Genomic DNA, 1237 nt, shown 5'->3' with positions numbered 1-1237 from the left:
TCCCATAAATGATTCTGCTTTTGCACACATGCATGGTGAGTGTCATTCAGATATGTAGCCCCTTGGGCCCTGGGTCTTTTCCTTTCTGCTACCTGAGAGCCTTTTAACTAAAGATTCCCGAGATTGACTCAGCCTTCCATCCTTCCAAGGTCGGTAAAATGAGTACCCAGCTTGTTGGGGGGAAAGTGTAGGTGACTGGGGAAGGCAAGGGCAAACCACCCTATAAAAAGTCTGCTGTGAAAACATTGTGAAAGCAACGTCACCCTAAAGTCGAAAACGACTGGTGTTTGCACAGGGGACTTCCTTTACCTTTTTCCCAAGATTAAATCAGGGATGTTTGCATGCAAAGCAAACCTTCCTGACCACTGGTAGGCAGATTTTTTTTTATTTGCAAATGTGGATTGTGGAATGGGTAGAAGGAAGCTGGATCCTTCCCTGTTTTCCCCAGCACAGGGGTCCTCTACATCCCTTTGTCCAGTCTGTTTTGGGCAAATCTTTCAAGCCCCTGGGGATTCTTATATGTTCACACAGAGAACTGGTTGCTCAGAACTCTACCTAGGTATTTCTGCTTTCGTATTTCTAGGGGAGGCTCCCCTGGCCAGGGCTCAGATCATTGCACTTCACTCCAATGGCAACTTCTTGAAAGTGGGATCCCTGGCTCCTCAGAAACAGAAAGAAGAGGCAGGCAGGTTGGGGTAGAAGGTCCTTACAGTTGCAGCAAGAAGACTGTTTTAGTCAGGGGTCCATAGCAGCACAATGCCCTGACCCGGATAGCCCAGGTTAGCCCAATCTCATCGGATCTCAGAAACTAAGCAGGGTTGGCCCTGGTTGGTATTTGGAAGGGTGACCTCCAAGGAATACCAGGATTATGGTGCAGAAGCAAGCAATGGCAAGCCACCTCTGAAACGCCTTAAAAACAAGTCTAGCTTGCCACCTAGTGGTGCATAGCACTAAAAGAACTTCTGGTTGCCAGATAATTTTAGGATTACACACACTGCCCTACAATAATAATTATGTATCAGACGCATAATAGCCTTGTGTAAGTGAGCACCGAATGCTCTGCCCAGCCTGCCAGTGCTTTCTGATGGCCAGTTCATATCTAGCCTTGAAGTGTAAAAAGCAGTGTATGAAAATTGCAGTGTTTGGAAGCTGCAGTAGCCTAGAAGTCAGATTAACATACCTGCTATGAAGCAGACCTGAGGTAACGGTCCTTCCCCAGCACCGTTCTCTTATATCT

Source organism: Heteronotia binoei, chromosome 11 (assembly GCF_032191835.1).
Source record: "Heteronotia binoei isolate CCM8104 ecotype False Entrance Well chromosome 11, APGP_CSIRO_Hbin_v1, whole genome shotgun sequence".
NCBI lineage: Eukaryota > Metazoa > Chordata > Lepidosauria > Squamata > Gekkonidae > Heteronotia > Heteronotia binoei.
This window is presented reverse-complemented; position numbering follows the sequence as displayed.